This window comes from Hypanus sabinus, chromosome 1, assembly GCF_030144855.1.
Source record: "Hypanus sabinus isolate sHypSab1 chromosome 1, sHypSab1.hap1, whole genome shotgun sequence".
In the NCBI taxonomy this organism is placed as follows: Eukaryota; Metazoa; Chordata; class Chondrichthyes; order Myliobatiformes; family Dasyatidae; genus Hypanus; species Hypanus sabinus.
Window position 1 is genome coordinate 172,021,613 of NC_082706.1, and position 18,249 is coordinate 172,039,861.

At 42.3% G+C, this 18,249-nt stretch overlaps 1 long non-coding RNA gene across 3 annotated transcripts in view; it reads left to right on the top strand.

Moving 5' to 3' along the window:
- LOC132400418 (uncharacterized) overlaps positions 1-18,249 on the top strand; it is a 53,078-nt gene that overhangs the window by 13,456 nt on the left and 21,373 nt on the right. The window contains exon 2 of one of the 3 annotated variants that reach the window (XR_009514247.1): positions 12,793-12,867. The exons of the other annotated variants lie outside the window; for them this stretch is intronic. This is a non-coding gene — a long non-coding RNA (uncharacterized LOC132400418). The remainder of the gene's footprint in view (positions 1-12,792; positions 12,868-18,249) is intronic. 3 annotated transcript variants of the gene reach the window in all.

Consider the following 18,249-nt stretch of genomic DNA (forward strand, 5'->3'; position numbering starts at 1 on the left):
TGTGTCAATGGTGTGACTACAGTAAGTCATGCTTGGTTTAAAGAATTCATACTTGTCACATTGTGCTCTGAGATAATCTAATCATTTTAGTATGTCTTCAGATTTTGGAGGTGCTTCTTGTCAAACTAACCGGTAACAATGATGTCATCCAGGTAACACTGTGTGCTTGGGCAGCCTTGCAGCACCTGGTCCATAGCTTTCTGCCAGAGCGCAGGTGCAGATGCTACTCCAAAAGGAAGCTTTTTATATCAATTAAGCTCTTTGTGTGTGCGTAACACTTTCAACTCTTCTTCCATCTCCATCAGTAGGTAGACCTCAGCTAAGTCTACTTTGCTGAAGTGTTTCCCTCTAGAAAGGTTTGCAAAGATATCCCCTATCCTGGGCAGAGGGAACTGTTTGACTTTCAGTACAGGGTTGATGGTGGCCTTAAAATCATGACAGATCCTGCCAGACCCATTCTGCTTGGTTACTGGGATCACTGGAATTACCCATTCAACCTTGGAAAGAATTCCTTCAGCCTCTATGAGATTTAGCTCACTGATAACTTTATCACGGGTTGTATAAGGAACTGGATGGTGTTAGTAAGTTTTGAGTGTGCCATTTTTATTTGCACTATTTCATCCTTGATATGTTTGAGTTTTGCTATGCCATCCCTGATTGGTCCAGTGCCAACAATTCCAGAACCTTTCTTAATTCACTTTCAGTTGACTCAGTTAGAGGGGACGTAGCAAGTGAGTTGTGGATGGGTTTCCACTCACAATGGAGTTGTCTCAGGCAATCACTTCCCCACAATGTTGGCCTTTCTGTTTCTTACCTCAAGCAAGTCCATTGTGGCTTGTTGCTTGTTATAATTCACTATCACAAATGCCATTCCGAAAGGAGTTATCTTTTCTCCAGTGTAACTTCTTAGTTGTAAAGTCATAAAGCAGTACAGAGCAGCACAGGCTTTTTGGCCCATCGAGTCCATGCCGAAACCATTTAAACTATCAACATGCACTAGGACTATAGACCTCCAAATCCCAACTATCCATGTACCTATCCAAACTTCTCTTAAACATTGAAATCAGGCTTGCATGCACCACTTGTGCTGGCAGCTCATTCCATACTCTCACTAAGTGAAGAAGTTTCCCCTCATGTTCTCCTTAAACTTCTCACCTTCCACCTTTAACCCATGGTCTCTGGTTGAAGTCCTACCCAACTTCAGTGGAAAAAGCCTGCTTGCATTTACCCTATCTATACACTTCATGATACCCTTGATAATTTTGTATACCTGCAAGCTGTAGTTGAAGTTGTAGTTGGAAATCTTAGTATTTTTGAAATGCTGTTCAAATTAATTTTGTGGTCTGACTGAAGCAGCTGAGCTGGAGACCAATTCCATTTTAATTCATTTGCCATTCACTTCCAGTGTAAGCCACATTGCTTGTCTATTATTCGACGTGTAATTCTCAAGGCTACTTAGTCCTGTGTCACTCTCATTATTATCAGATTTTTCGTCAGCAGCATACAGATAAGTGCGCTTTTTTGAAAGAGAACTTGACTTTTTATCTTTTCCTCTTCCTTGTGCAGTTCATTTTTTTTTTGTATGTGTCCTACTTTGTTGTATTTTCTGCAAGCTTCACATTTAAATCTGCATTGGTCTGTGTATATGAGCCCCTGCCGCAATAGTAACACTATTTCTTTGGCCAGGCAGGTTTCTATTTAAATGTTGCAATTTTGTTCATGCAATTTTGTTCCTGACAGTAACTCAGTTGTGTCTTTGTCTGCTATTTGCATTGATATTTCAACTGTTCTTTTACTTGTAAGCTGTGCTTCAGTTAGGAGCCATAAGGTGTAGCGATGAGCCATTGCACGGATCCCAGCAATCCCTGTTTGCCGGTTATGTCGAACAGTCTGTGTTCCAAGCCTACACTGGTGACTGTCCTGCAGTGTTCCTATGCTACATCGACAACTGCATTGGTGCTGCTTCCTGCACCTATGATGGACTTGTTGACTTCATCCACTTTGCCTCCAGCTTCCACCCTGCACTAAGATTTGCTGGTCCATTTCCAACACCTCCCTCTCCTTTCTCGATCTCACTGTCTCTATCTCTGGAGACAGCTTAACTACTGATGTCTATTATAAACCCACAGACTCTCCCAGCTAACTCTACTATACCTCTTCCCACCCTGCTACTTGTAAAATCACCACCACCTTCTCTCAATTCCTCCGTCTCCACTGCATCTGCTCTCAGAAAGAGGTTTTTCATTTTAGAATGTCAGAGATGTCCTCCTTTTTCAAATAAAGGGGTTTCCCTTCCTCCACCATCAATGCTGCTCTCAACCGCATCTCTTCCATTTCATGCACGTCTGCTCTTACCCATTGTCCCACCACCCTGGCAGGGATAGAGTTCCTCTTGTCCTCACCTATCACCCCACCAGCCTCCATGTCCAGCACATAACTCTCCAAAACTTCCACCATCTCCAATGGGATCCCACCACCAAGCATATCTTTCTCTCCCTCCTTTCTTCTTTCTTCTTCCCTATGCAACTCCCTTGTCCATTCGTCCCTCTCCACTGATCTTCCTCCTGGTGGAACAAGTGCTACACCTGCCCCTACACCTCCTCCCTGACTAACATTCAGGATCCCAAGTAGTCCTTCCAGGTGAGGCGTCACTTCACCTGTGAGTCTACTGGGGTCATATGCTATGCCTGGAGCTCCCGGTGTGGCCTCTTGTATATCAGTGAAACCCGACAGATCTTGGAGACAACTTCTCCAAGCACCTCTGCTCCGTCCACCCTACCACATAACCCTCTATTTTTCTAAGCTCCGTGTCCCTATCTAAGAGTCTCTTAAAAGACCCTATTGTATCCGCCTCCACCACCGTCGCTGGCAGTGCATCCTACACACCCACCACTCTCTGTCTGAAAAACTTACCTCTGGCATCCTACTTGCAAGCACCTTAAAACTATGCCACCTTGTGTTATTCATTTCAGCCCTGGGAAAAAGCCTCTGGCTATCCACACGATCAATGCCTCTCATCATTTTATTCCCCTCTATCAGGTCACCTCTTATCCTTTGTCACTCCAAGGAGAAAAGGCCAAGCTCACTCAACCTATTCTCATAAGGCATGCTCCCCAATCCAGGCAACATCCTTGTAAAACTCCTCTGCACTCTGTCTGTAGCATCTACATCCTTCCTGTAGTGAGGTGACCAGAACTGAACACAGTACTCCAAGTGGGGTCTATCCAAGGTCTTATATAGCTGTAACATTACCTCACGGCTATTATATTCCATCTTCAAATTTGACCTACTTATCCAGGTTGAACTTATCTGAGTTGAACTCCATCTGCTACTTCTCAGTCCAGTGCTGCATCCTATTGATGTCCTGTTATAATCTTGGACAACCCTCCAGACTATCCACAACTTCCTCAACTTTTGTCTCATCAGCAAACTTACTAACCCACCTTTCAACTTGCTCATTCAGGTCATTTATAAAAATCACAAAGAGGAAGCCTACAGCAGATCCATGCAGAACACTACTGGTCAATGTCCTCCATGCAAAATCGAACCATCTACAAGCACCCTTTGCCTTCTGTGGGCAAGCCAATTCTGGATCCACAAAGCAATGTCTGCTTGGATCCCATGCCTCCTTACTTTCTGAATGAGCTTCGCATGGGGAACCTTATCAAATGCCTTACTGACATCCATATACACCACTTCTACTGCTCTACCTTCATCAATGTGTTTAGTCATATCCTCAATTCAATCACATTCATAAGGCATGACCTGCCCTTGACAAAGCCATGCTGACTATCCCTAATCCGATTATATCTCTCCAAATACTCATAAATCTTGCCTTTCAATATCTTCTCCAACAACTTGCCTACCACTGAAGAAAGACACACTGGTCTCTAATTTCCCGGGATATCTCTACTCCCTTTCTTGAACAAGTGAATAACATTTGCAACCGTTCAATCATCTAGAACTTCTCTTATCCCTATTGATGATGCAAAGATAATCATCAGAGGCTCAATCTCCTCCTTTGCTTCCCGCAGTAGCTTGGGATATATTTTGTCCGGTCCCAGCAACTTATCTAACTTAATACCTTTCAAAAGCTACAGCACATTCTCTTTCATAATGTCTATACACTTAAACATCTCAGATTGCTGTAAGTCATCCCCACAATTTCCAAAGTTCTTTTCGCTGGTGAATACTGAAGCAAAATAGCCACTAAGTACCTGCATTACTTCCCCCAGGTCTATGCGCACGTTTCCACTATCACACCTATTCTCACACGGCTCATCCTCTTGCTCTTCACATACTTGTAGAATACCTTGAGGTTTTCCTTAATCCTGCTTTCATGGTCCCTTCTAGCTCTCCTAATTTCATTCTTCAACTCCTTCCTGGTACCCCTGTAATTTTCCAAAGCTCTAGAAGTACTAGGTTTCTTGAAACTTTTGTAAGTTTTTCTTTTATTCTTGACAAGATTTTTGTACACCATGGTTCTTTTACCCTACCATCCTATTCCTGCCTCAATGGAACATATCTATGCAGAACCCCATGCAAATGTTTCCTGAGCATTTGCCACATTTATTCCATGCATTTCCCTGAAAAAATCTGCTCCCAATTTATGTTCCCAAGTTCTTGCCTAATAGCATCATGTTTCCACCGACCCCAATTAAATGTTTTCCCAAATTATCTGCTGCTATCCCTCTCTAGCACCATGGTAAAGGAGATAGAGGTGTGACCACTATCTCCAAAATGCTCTCCCACTGAGAGATCTGACACCTGACCAGGTTCATTTCCCAATACCAGATCAAGTACAGCCTCTCCTCTCATTGGCTTCTCTACATATTGCATCAGGAAACCTTCCTGAAGACATCTAATAAACTCTATAGCATCTAAACCCCTTGCTCTAAGGAGATGCCAGTCAATATTAGGAAAGTTAAAATCATCCATCACAACAACCCTATTATTATTGCACCTCTCCAGAATCTGTCTCCCTATCTGCTCCTCAATGTCTCTGTTACTATTGGGGGGTCTATAAAAACACTCAGTAGAGTTATTGTCCCCTTCCTGTTTCTGACTTCCACCCACAATGGCTCAGTAGACAATCCCTCCATGATTTTCTCATTTTTTGCAGCCACAATACTATCCCTGATTAGCAGTGCCACTCCCCCACCTCTATTGCCTCCCTCCCTTTCCTTTTTGAACCATCTAAAGCAAAGGCACACTCAGAAAACATTCCTGCCCCTGAGACATCTAAGTCTCTGTAATAACCACAACATCATAGTTCCACCTGTTGATCCACACTCTAAGTTAATCTGCCTTGTTTATGATACTCCTTACATGAAAATAGACACATCTCAAACTATCTGGCTGATTGTTTCTTTGCTCAATCATCTGCCTATATTTCCTCATAAACTCACTATAAGCTGTTACTACTTGTGTGTCAAACTTCCCATCCTCTGCCTCTTCACTTCAGTTCCCAAATCTAGTTTAAACCTTCCTCAATAACATTAGCAAACCTCCCTCCCAGGATGACGGTTCCCCTCCAGTTCAGGTACAACTTGTCCCACCCCTTCCTCAGAAAAGGTTCCGAGGATCCAATAACTTGAAACCCTAGCCCCTGCACCATCTGCTCGGCTACTCATTCATCTGCATTATCTTCCTGTTCTGACCTTCATTAGCTTGTGGAACTGGGAGTAAACCACAGATTACCACCTTGGAGCTTCTGCACTTCAGCCTCCTTCCTAACTCTCTAAACTTACTGCGCAGGACCTCTATCCTTCTCCTGCCTATGTCATTGATACCAATATGTACCACGACCTCTGGCTGCACACACTCCCCTTCAAGAATATTCCGCAACCACTCAGAGGCATCCTGGACCATAGCACCCAGGAGGCAACACACCATCCTGGAGTCTTTTTTGCTGCCACAGAATCTCCTATCTGTCCCCCTAGCTAGTGAGTCCCCTATGACTATTGCTCTGCCTGACTCCACCCTACCCTTTTGAGGCTTAGAGCTAACCATAGTGCTATTGGTCTGTCTGCTGCTGCCTTGCCCAGATAGGTCACCCCACCCCCAGCGGTATTCAAAAGGGTGTACTTGTTGCTGAGGGAAAAGGCCACAGGGGACCCTGCACTGACTTCCTTCTCCCTTTACCTCTCTCAGTGTTCATCCATCCACTCCCTGAATTCTGCACTCTGGGTGCAACTACCTGATCAAAGGTATTATCTATCAAATTTTCTGCCTCCTGGATGACCCTAAGTTCATCCACCTCCTTAATGCAGTCTTTCATGATCTGGAGTTGGCTGCACTTCCTTCAGGTGCAGTCATCAGGGAGACTATCAGGTTCCATGAATTCCCACATCCAACAGGAGGAACATTCCACTGCCAAATCTGCCATCCTGCCTGCACTGTACAATGGACAACCAAGACCAAATCTTTTAACCTGTTTCTCTGGCCTCAGCCTCTTCTTGTCCAAGCCTGTATTACACTCACAGTATCATTTCAGCTTGTTTGGTTGGAGCAGTCAAACTACGAAGACAAATGTGTGTTTTTCAACCCAATGCACTCAGCAAAACTAATACTTGTTTTTCGTTGGCTATTTCATTCACATTAAATCACTATTCAATCCATTCCATATATATTATCCAGTTATCTGTTGTGTAATCAAATTCATCAATCTTTCCAATGTAGCCAGCCAGTTCTGCTCTTTTTTTCATGATTGTTATCACCTGGTACTCTCTGTTTATGAATGTTTGAATTATTTTGCAAAGAAAACATGCTGCTTCAAAGAGAAAAAAACACGCTGCGCTTTTTTTTAAACTCTGCCATTTCTTGCTGCACTTTTTTTTAGCTCAAATTTCTCGCTACCTTTCAACATATAGGAAGTTTGTGTCAGGTTTATTTAAAACTTCACTGTTAAGTTTTGCATGTTTGAAGCAGCATGTTTTCTTTGCAAAAGACTAATTAAAAGGAGAACACAGAGAGTCCATAATGCGTCTGTAATTTTGCTTCAGCTTTAAGTGATGCCCACACATATGATGTGGCGACATAATAATGTATGCAATTTAAATACTTTCACATATAACCTGCAATGCAGTGTGTAAACAACAAAGAATGCTTAACCAAACAATATATTTACAATATTTTTCAAATATGAGGCCCTGTTTAAGAAAAAATGAAGTGCATAGCAAAGGAGGAACAAATAAAGTACTTGAGTATCAGAAATGCAAGAGAACACTGAAGAAAGAAATCAAGAGGTCTAAAAGAAGGCAGGAGGTTGCCTTCACAGACAAGGTGAAGGAGAATCCTCAGGGCTTCTACAGATATGTTAAGAGGAAAAGGATAGCAAGGGACAAATCTAATCCTCTTAAAGATCGGAAAGGTAACTTATGCATGGAGCCAAAAGAGATGGGGACGATCTTAAATGTATTTTTGTATCTGTACTTTCTTGGGGGACTGACACAGAGTCTATAAATATGAGGCAAAGCAGTGTCAACTTCATGGATCCTACACAGATTACAGAGGAGGAGGAGTTTGATGTCCTGAAGCAAATCAGGGTTGATAAATCACTGACAAGGTCTGACAAGGTGTTTCCTTGGACACTCTGGGCAGCTAGTGCAGAAATAATAGGGACCGTAACGGAGATATTGAGGATTGCAGGACAGCCAATGTTGCTCCACTGTTTAAGAAAGGCTCCAGGTGAGCCTCATATCAATAGTGGGAAAGTTGTTGGAATGTATTCTAATAGACTGCATGTATGATTATTTGGAGAGACTGGGATTGATTAGGAATAGTCAGCATGGCCTTGTGCATGGTAGGCTAAGTGTAATCAATCTTACAGAATTTTTCAAGGTTGTTCCCAGGAATGTTGATGAAGGTGAGGCAGTGGATGCTGTTTGCATGGACTTTATTAAGTCATTTGACAAGGTCCCACATGGGAGGCTGGTCAAGACGGTTCAGTTGCTCAATATTCAGGATGAGATTGTAAATTGGATTCGACATTGGCTTTGTGGAAATAGCCAGAGAGTGGGATTAGATGGTTGTCTCTCTGATTGGAGGCCTGTGACTAGTGGAGTACTGCAGGTCCATTGTTGTTTGCCATCTATATCAATGATCTGGATGGTAATATGGAGATATGGTAAACTGGATCAGCAAATTTGTGAATGACACCAAGATTGGTGGTGTAGTAGACAGCGAGGGAGACTATCGGAGTTTGCAGCAGGATATGAAACATCTGGAAAAATGGGCTGAAAATGGCAGATGGAATTTAATGCAGACAAATGTGAAAAGTGCACTTGGGTTGGACCAACCAGGATAGGTCTTATACAGTGAGTGGTAGGTTCCTTGGGAGTGTGGTAGAATAAGGGGATCAGGAATCCATCCATAATTCATCGAAAGTGGTGTCACAGGTAAATTGGTTCATTAAGAAAGCTTTTGGCACCCTGGCCTTTACAAATCAAAGTATTGAGTACAAGAGTTGGAATGTTATATTGAAGTTGTATGAGACATTGGTGAGGCCGAATTTGGAGTATTGTCTGCAGCTGTAGTCACCTTCCTACAGAAAAGATGCCAATAAGATTGAAGGAGTGCAGAGAAAATCTGCAATGATGCCAGGACTTGAGGACCTAAGTTATAGGGAAAGGTTGAATAGGTTAGGACATTTTTTTTCTAGAGTGTAGAATAATGAGAGGAGATTTGATGGAGCTATGCAAAATTTTGAGGGGTATAGATAGAGTAAATGCAAGCAGGCTTTTTACGCTGAGGTTGATAGAAGTCATGACTTTGATGTTAATGTTTAAGAGAAGTTTGGATAGATACATGGTTGGGAGGAGTATGGACAGCTATTGACTGGGTGCAGGTCAATGAGACTAGACAGTTTAAATGGATCAGCACAGTATAGATGAGCCAAAGGGCTTGTTTCTGTGCTGTTGCTTTCTATGATTCGATTACCGAAATATCAACAGTTGTGTTGAGTTGTTCTCCGATCAAGGCAAACCATTTGCAAACGTGTCATCACCATACAAGGAGACATCATCATTCCTCCGAATGCTTGGCTTTTATATACCTATCAATCGGTTGACTGGTCATCATCAGGGAAACAGTTGCGATCTAGGGAGGGGGTTCATCGTTGATTGGTTGCATGGTGAATTCTGTGTATTGTCTTGAATTTTGCCCACATTGGCATATAAATGAGATTGAGGTCTGAATGTCTGTTTATTTGCCGAAAACCATGCTTTAGGACTTCCCTTGCATGCCAGGGTGTTTGCTTGCACCACTACTTCTACTGGTGTCCAGTCGAATTCCTGCCCCTCTCAATTTTTACTTCCACTGGGCATGATTAACTTATTATTATTTAATTATTTATGGTTTTATATTGCTATGTTTCTTCACTATTCTTGGTTGGTGCAGCTGTAATGAAACCCAATTTCCCTCGGGATCAATAAAGTATGTCTGTCTGTCTTCATGGATAGAGACTAGGGAGAGTCAGTCTTGCCGCTTAACAGCCAGGTGATATCCATAGATCCTTGTGCTGCACTTCTTCTGGTAATCCATGCATCCAAATGCACACAAGAAAACTGTATCAAAACTTTGTTCTGAAGAGCGGGGACAATACAGCAACATGGCAGAACTAAAGGATAAAGAGATGAACCATCTCTTCAAAGTATTTGCACAAAACGAATACCCACATAACTTCATACGAAGATGCCTACGAGGTCGACAACACACCAACCTCTGTACAATGAAATTATCTTGGAAATATCAGCCCAACTGCTCTGAGAGAAAGGAACTTCAGTTGCACATAAACCAACAACCACATTGAGGAGAGTACTCTGCAGACCAAAAGAACAAACCATGCTATTGGACAAGACCAAAGTGATCTACAAAATCCAATGCAGGAACTGCAGCAAATGTTACTTCGGCCAAACTAGGAGAAAACTATTGACAAGGATCTATGAATATCAACTAGCTGTTAAACAACATGATCGACTCTCCCAAGTCTCTACCCACGGAGATCGAGAGGGGCACAAATTTGGCTGGACATCAGTGAACGTCATGGCACAAGTTTACACACGGCACGCGAAAGAACTCCTAGAAGCATGGTTTTCCATAAACAATTCTATAAACAAACATGTGGACTTCGATCCCATTTATAAGCCAATGCAGGCAAAATTCCAGACAATGCACAGTTTTACATGCAACAAATTGGCAATGAGACCCCCTCCTTACATCTCAATTGAGTTTCCATAATGACAACCAATTAACTGGTTGTTAAGTGCTTGTATATAAACATCAAGCACCGAAGGACATGCCACAATTGAGTAGTGCCCTGATGATGTCTCCTCATATGTGTTGGAACATTTGCAAGTGGAATGCCAAGATCGGAAAACAACTCAACCCAACCGTCAGCCACCCAAGCTACACATTTTCCAAGTTATTTCAAACTCTGAAATATTAAATACAGCAGGAAGTGGTAGATATGTGTTTGATTTCAACATTTAAGAGAAGTTTGGATAGGTACATGGATGGGAGGGGTATGGAAGGCTTTCATTTGTGTGCAATGAAAGCCATAAGGCAGATTAATAGTTCAGCATGGCCTAGATGGGCCAAATGGACTTTTTATGTGCTATAGTGTTCTATGGTGCTATGACTCTAACTAGGCCACAGCAACTCTTGCCTTGGCTGTTCATCCTGATATAGCTGCATCATCTTTGTAGTTATCCTACTGTGAGCCTCTCATCTTCCTCATCTCCACAGCCCCTCAGTGGCATTGTTCTCAGACGTGGGATCTGCTTTTATACATTAGGATCACATCCATCTTTAACTTTCCCACTTCTCTCAAAGCTAGGAGTTATTACTGTGATATCAAATTGCTATTCTGGCAACAGTTCAATGCTGAGTCAAAGAAATCTAACAGAATATCATCCTGAAGCCATCATCGTTGACCCTTCAGTAATCTTGAACAATACACACACATAATGCTGGAGGAACTGAGTAAATCAGGCTGCACCTTCTGAGGGGAATAAACAGGCAACACTTTAAACAAAGACCCTGCATCAGGACTGGAAACGAAGAGTACAAAAGCCAGAAAAACAAAGTGAATGGGAAAGGAATACAAGCTGGCAGGTGAAAGGTGAGGGGGGAAGTAGCTGGCTGTGAGAAAGGTAATGAAATAAGAAGCTATGAAGGGAAAGTTGGATAAGTAAAAGGCTGTAGAAGAAAGAATATAATAAAGGAGGAAAGCGGACCACGGAAGTAAGGGAAGGGGAGGAGATCCAAAGGAAGATAATGGGCAGGGTGAGAGGATAACAAGAGTGGAGAATGGAAAGTGAATGAGGGATAATAATCTTTGCCCCTTCCAAACTGCTTGTATTTCTGTTCCAGCCACTTTGTTTCAAGTAATGGTGATGGTAAAATTGGTGGTAAAATGACCGAGTACCATTTCTGCAAAAGCATCTAATTACCCTGGTTGATCAGAGGTGCATGACATGCAGGATTTTACTGCCTCTGCAGACCATTTTACCTTTCACCTAAAATCCATTTTGATTTGCAGTCCCCCAATTCACAAAACACATAATGTTAGCCCAGCAACAATACACAATCCATCTGCTGTAACAATTCCGCATTGTTCCCTTTTCCTTAATTCATTGGAACTGCTCAATAACTTAACCAGATTATGTTAATTACTCACATCTTATTGTACAGATCACCACACTCCCTCTCAGCACCTTGTTAAGCTTATTCCATCGCATCAGTCTTCACACTCACTTAGCTCTCTGGTGCACTCCTCCATCTCCTTGGTCGCATTTATCACACAATTTGTCTCTCACACCTACCTGTAAACATTCTCGTCTTTATATAATTCAATACTTCCTGAAAGTACATTCAGTCTGAAGGTGGCTGAACAGGTTGATGGAGTGGTTAAGACAGCATATGGCATTTTTGCCTTAATTAGCCAAGGCATTAAGATGAGAAGTCAGGAAGTTATGTAGCAGTGTTATAAAACTCTAGTTAGACCATATCTGTAGTATTGCATATGGTTCTGGTTGCCCCATTGTAGAAAGTTGAGGCTTTGGAAAGGGTGCAGAAGCGTTTTACGAGGATATAAACCTCTTGCACACCATGCCACAGTAGTGTAGCAGTCAGTGCAAGGCTATTACAGCTCAGAGTTCAATCCAGTAATGCATGGTTTTCCTTGGAGTGTTCCAGTTTCCTCCCATAGACCAAAGGTACACTGGCTAGTAGGTTAATTGGTCATTGTAAATTATTCCATGATTAGGCTGGGGTTAAACTGGTAGGTCACTGGTGGGACGGTTCAGAGGGCCAGGAGGGCATTTTCTGCATAGTATCTCTAAATAAATAAATAAATAAATATTAGAGGGGACGTACTATAGTGAGAAGATGGGCAGATGGATTGTTTTCTCTGGAGCAGCGGAGGCTGAGGGAAGATCTGATCGAGGTTTATATGATTATGAGAGGCACAGACCAAATAGACAGACAATATCTTTCTCCTAGGGTTGAAATGTCTAATATCAGAGGGCATGCATTTAAGATCAAAGGGGGTAATTTCAAAGGAGCTGCAAGGGACAAGTTTATTATACAGAACGTGGTGGGTGTTGTCTAGGGTGGTGGTAGAGGCAGAACCATTAGAGACTTTTAAGGGGGTCATGAACATGAGGAAAGGATATGGATGTTGTAAAGGCAGAAGAGATTAGTTAAGTTAGCCATTTAATTGGTTTGGCACAACAGGATAGACTGAAAGGCCTGTTCCTCCTCTGTACCGTTCTATGTTCTTTGTTCTAGATGGACAGATCTCTATTTATTGTTCCTTGTTACCAGGGAAGAGGTGCAAGGTAACTGAACGTGGATATGGAGAAGGTAGGATGTTCAGGATAGTCTCCCGGTGACAGAAAACAGTTCCAGAACCCACACATCATACAACACTTGTCAATGACAACCCAATTTCAGCATTGCATGTAACACACTTTCTTCATCAAATACCTTCAGTGTATTTTCTGTGACTGTTGTGAATCAGTAGAGCAGAAATACAAGTTAAAGTTTAATTGTCATTCATGAATACAGCCAAATGAAACATTCCTCTGAGGCCAAAGTGCAGAACACAACAGCAACAGTCATACACAGCGCACAACGGCACACATAGCACATAAAATTACAATACCAGAAGAACAATACAGTTACAATAAAAATATATAGCCAAAGTCCCTGAGTCTTGGCCTGTAGATTGATGGTGCATGGATGGTGTCCTGGAACCACGTTTCTGCAAGAACAAGTTCCTCATCTTGCACAAGTGCAGCTTCAGGAGAATTCAGATCAGTTTGTCTTCCACCGAGCAAACACAGCACCGACGGGAGGGGCAAGTCCCAACCCAGTGCAGAGTCCAGCGGCGCACAGCCAGCTTTGGCTTTTCCTTTCCAGCGGACACATCTTCATGAGAGGGGCTGATTACATCTGAACACATGTCATCATGTGCACTGGACGAAGAGTTAAATTAGGCAGTCCGGAGGGATTTCACCAGCTGACAGCCGACGAGGTAGCAAATGATTGTTGTGGTGTTAGAGACCGCTGAGGGAAGAACCAATCAACAGGCACAACCATCCCAAGCTCTTACCAGTTAGCCAAGATGCTGTTTAATGTTGTATAATTCTTTCCCCTGCCCTACCTTACTCAGGTTTCTCCGCCCACCCTTTCAAGTGCTGATAAAGGGCCTCAACACAAAACTTCAAATGTTTATGTGTCTCCAGAGATGCTGCCTGACCTGCTGAGTTCCTCTGGCACTTCATGTGTATCCATAACCCTGCCAGTTTCTGTGCAAAAGTGTGTCCAGCACAGATCCCGGTGGAACACCATTAGTCACTGACCTCTCCAGTCAGAATAACACCCCCACCACCACTGCCCTTTATCTTCTATAGCCAAACCAATTTTGAGTCAAATCTGTCAAGTCACCATGGATCCCATCTGCCTTAATCTATCAATTTGTCATGAGGGACCTGGTGAGCACCATTCAGGCCCGTCGGCTCACAACTCTGTGTCGAACATGTAGAAATTACCTAGGTTTACCCATAGCCCTCTATTTTTCTAAGCTCCATGTACCTGTCCAGGAGTCTCTTAAAAGACCCTATTGTATCCACCTCCACCACTGTCACTGGCAGCCCATTCCACACACTCACCACTTTCTTTGTAAAAAGCTTAACCCTGACATCTCCTCTGACTATCCACATGATCAATGCTTCCCATCATCTTATAGACCTCTATCAGGTCACCTCTGTCACTCCAAAGAGAAAAGGCAAAGTTCACTCAACCTGTTCTCATAAAGCATGCCCCCCAATCCAGGCAAAATCCTTGTAAGTCTCCTCTGCACCCTTTCTATAGTTTCCACGTCCTTCCTGTAGTGAGGTGACCAGAACTGAGCACAGTACTCCAAGTGGGGTCTGACCAGGGTCTGACAGCTGTAACACTACCTCTCAGCTCTTAAACTCAATCCCACAATTGATGAAGGCCAATGCAACGTATGCCTTCTTAACCACACAGTCAAGCTGCGCAGCAGCTTTGAGTGTTCTATGGATTCAGACCTCAAGATTCATCCGATCCTCCACACTGACAAGAGTCTTGCTACTAATATTATGTTCTGCCATCATATTTGGCCTAACAACATGAGCCACCTCACACTTACCTGGGTTGAATTCCATCTGCCACTTCTCAGCCCAGTTTTGTATCCTATCGATGTCCCGCTGTAAACTCTGACAGCCTTCTACACTATCTACAACACCCTCAACCTTTGTGTCATCAGCAAATTTATTAACTGATCCCTCTACTTCCTCATCCAGGTCATTTATAGAAATCGTGAAGAGAAGGGGTCCCAGAACAGATCCCTGAGGCACACCACTGGTCACCGACCTCTATGCAGAATATGACCCATCTACAACCACTCTTTACCTTCTGTGGGCAAGCCAGTTCTGGATCCATAAAACAATGTACCCTTGGATCCTGTGCCTCCTTACTTTCTCAATTTAACCTTGCGTGGGGTACCTTATCAAATGCCTTGGTGAAATCCATATACACTACATCTACTGCTCTAACTTCATCTATGTGTTTAGTCACATCCTCAAAAATTCAATGAGGCTTGTAAAGCATGACTCGCCTTTGACAAAGCTATGCTGACTATTCCTAATCATATTATGCCTCTCCAAATGTTCATAAATCTTGTCTCTCAGGATCTTCTCCATCAACTTACCAACTACTGAAGTAAGACTCACTGTTCTATAATTTCCTGGGCTATCCCTACTCCCTTTCTTGAATAAGGGAACAACATCTACAACCCTCCAATGCTCTGGAACTTCTCCCATCCCCATTGATGATGCAAAGATCATCACCAGAGGCTCAGCAATCTCCTCCTTCACTTCCCACAGTAGCCTGGGGTACATCTCGTCCAGTCCTGGTGACTTATCTAACTTGTTGCTTTCCAAAAGCTCCAGCACATCCTCTTTCTTAATGTCTATATGCTCAAGCTTTTCAGTCTGCTGTAAGTCATCCCTACAATCACCAATGTCCTTTTCCGTAGAGAATGCTGACGCATATTTGTAGAATGCTTTGGGGTTTTCCTTAATCCTGTCAGCCAAGGCCTTCTCATGGCCCCTTCTGGCTCTGCTACTTTCATTCTTAAGCTCCTTCCCACTAGTCTTATAATTTTCTAGACCTCTATCTTTACCCGTGTGCTTTTATTAAAGACAATGAAAATAATGTCCATTGCCCTACCCTCATTTTTTATCACTTCATCAAAAAAACTCATATACATGTGTAAAATAAAAATTCTGCCACATGCCAAAACGCCATGCTGACTTTTCCTAGTAAACCCATGTTTTTCCAGGTGCACATAGATCCTATTCCTAAGAATTTAAACATAGAACATAGAACGTAGAATAGTAAAGCACAGTACAGGCCCTTCAGCCCACAATGTTCAGCCCTTAAACCTTGATAACCCCCCCCCACCTTAAATTCCTCCATATACCTATCTAGTAGTCTCTTAAATTTTACTAGTGAATCTGCCTCCACCACTGACTCAGGCAGTGCATTCCATGTACCAACCACTCTCTGAGTGAAAAACCTTCCTCTAATATCCCCCTTGAACTTTCCTCCTCTTACCTTAAAGCCATGTCTTCTTGTACTGAGCAGTGGTGCCCTGGGGAAGAGGTGGTGGCTGTCCACTCTATCTATTCCTCTTAATATCTTATATACCTCCATCATGTCTCCTCTCATCCTCCTTCTCTCCAAAGTGTAAAGCCCTAGTTCCTTTATTTTCTCCAATAATTTCCCTTCCACTAATGGAAGGCTCATTGGCTTTACATCAGATGGATTATCCTTTTTTCCCTTCTTAAACAAAGAAACATCAGCCATCCTATCATCCTCTGGGACCTCACCTGTAGCTAGAGTAAGCACAGATTTTGTCAAGGCTCCAGCAATTTCCTCTCTTGTCTCTCTCAAAAACCTGGAATCCATCCCATCAAACCCTGGAGACTTATCCATCTCAAAGTTTCTTCATCAACCCAGCACCTTGTTATTAACGTGCTTTAGAACATCAGCATACCTCTCCCTGATCTCATTCTCCTTTGGGATTTACATATAATCCTGTTGACGGGAACTGCATGGATTGGAGGCTTTTGTTGCTATGATGATCTGTGTCCAAAACCTAAACTAAAACGGCCTTGGCACTTGTTATTCAGAGTTTTCCATCCACAATATTAGCCTCATGATGCAAGGGCACTTAATAAACTTTTTTCCAGCTGTAGGTATGAAAACAGTTAAGAGCAGTAAGTGTTTATGGTAATTGTGTGTCTGAATTTAATGATACCCATAAAATAGAATTCAATTTTTCTGCCTGGGTTTCAATGGTAAGCTTAAAATGGTAACCTGTGTGAGTGCTATTAAATTTTCATTTCAGTTAAAATATAATCTTAATACATGCTTTTGCTTGTTAATTTGCTCTCCAGAGGGATTGTACATACACAACTGAATATGCCTGACATCAACAAAGAAATCACAGGCTTGCATATGAATTTTCACTGAATTTAATCAGCTCTCTACAACATCAATATAACCACTTCACCATTCCCAACTCCCCAACTGCAGAATATGTTAAAAAAATAACTGACAAATGACTTTAACACCTGAATTATTAAGCTTTTCAGAACTAATTTAATGGTGCCTATAGTTTTTCACTTTTCACTTTTTGCTGGCTCTCTGTAGTTTATTGATTACATCTTCAAGCTTGGTTGCTTTTCAACATGATCAGCAGGTTTAAATATTTTTCTTACCACATCAATCATATAACTGCTTTGTTAACTCTGAAGAACCCACAAGGAATTCCGAGAGATTTATTAGGCATAACCAATATCACATAAAGCCATGTTAGATTGGTTTTATTGCTCTTGGTCTCGAATTGCTTTCATTCCACTGAACTAAGGGAGCCAGTTTATTGTTAGTGTCAGTAGTTAAAATGCCTACTGAGCTGGTCAGGATGATGTCAAACATGTCTAGTTAGCCTCTGTTTACTGTACATCGTCAGCTTGATAGAGCAGTTTAGTCTTATGCTCAAAATTGTTGCCTCAAGAATGATTAAGCATCAGACAACCAAATAACTTGTCCTCTAGGCATCAATGAAGAGGCTGTATGACTTTCTGTCATTTAGTCCTGCAACTAATAAGCTCCCATAACAGCAGCTTTACTAAACAGAAATAATGTCTATCATTAAGACTGCCAACACTACTTAAAGATTTTCCTGGCTCTGACCGTCCACATTCAAATTGAGACTGACTAAATGTCTGCCTTGAAATTGGATTGCAGTTTTAATGGGGTGCACTGAACCATAGTGGTGTTTAGCACAATTGCCCAATCAAGTCCTTTGCAAATAGAATTGGGAAATTGGCCAAAATCCGATTCTGAAACTGTGGTTTAGGAGATCTAGGAGTAAACACTATAGAAGGAAACTGTGCAAAGCCTGAAGGGTCTTCACATCATTTCTGGCATCTCCTACAGAACACTCAGAAATGAGCACCAGCCCTCAAACAGACATTCTGTATGTTAAGCCATACATACAGTGGAGGCAGAGAAGACAAATAGAACATTACAGCACAGTACAGGCCCATCGCCCCAGGATGTTGTGCTGACCTTTTGAACTGCTCTAAGATTAATCAGATTCTTTCCTCCTTTCATTTTTTAATCATCCATGTGCCTATCTAAATGGAG